Raw genomic sequence first — 885 nt, 5'->3', positions numbered from 1 at the left:
GTACCTACTGTAATTAACCTGAATCGTTCACACAGTCAGAGGATTTTGTTAAAGATGCAGTGACTGCCTGTTTTAGCCAGTCGGGGGCAGCAGAAACAAGTTGTGACAACAACACATCTAGACATCTTAGCAAAAGGTTCCTTTTTTACAATCTACTGTTAACGTTGTCATTAATGTTCCACCTGGTAATTCTTAGTCCAATATTCTCTCTGTTTTCGCTGTTTTTGGTCTTTACCATCTGGTAAGAGATATAAATAATGGCCTTTTATCAGCAAATTACCCCATTATTTCCACTGGTGGTAATTCTCTGATACTATACAAATATTGTTTATTGACACTTTTACATTGAAGTTGGTTTCTTTTTCTGCCAGTAGCAGTGATCCATCTGAAGTGGGAATTTCAGAATTCAGTTACATAGCATGGTCTTCAAGAGCCGAAGGATCTTCTAATTCAAATTTAGATTTTTTTTGGAACACCTTAAAAGCTTTCTGTTTTAAAATCAAACAAAGAAGGTCTTAGCATCTTTCAGCCAGAACAGTTTGTAGCTGGAAAGGTCCAGAACAGCTACAAACTGGATGATCTAATGAGATTGTTTTCTGCCTTTTCCAAGTTCAAGACTGACCTTTAAGCCTCAGCTATTAGGCCAGCTTCGACAAGATGTCCTTAAACTGCTATAAAAACAAAACAAAGCAGGAAATTTGAACATCCACATGACTCCATGACAGCTGGATAAACTCCATCTGCTACTTTCCCAGTTATGTTACAACCTGCTTGTGTTGGTGTATTTAAGGACACAAAAGTTTTCACCTTAGGATTCTTTTAATAGTAACAGCTCAGGGAAGGATTTGGATCTGTGTAGTGTTCACAAAACAATTCAGTTCCGAA

Source organism: Acanthochromis polyacanthus, chromosome 5 (assembly GCF_021347895.1).
Source record: "Acanthochromis polyacanthus isolate Apoly-LR-REF ecotype Palm Island chromosome 5, KAUST_Apoly_ChrSc, whole genome shotgun sequence".
NCBI classification, from domain to species: Eukaryota; Metazoa; Chordata; class Actinopteri; family Pomacentridae; genus Acanthochromis; species Acanthochromis polyacanthus.
Note: the sequence above shows the minus strand (reverse complement) of the source record.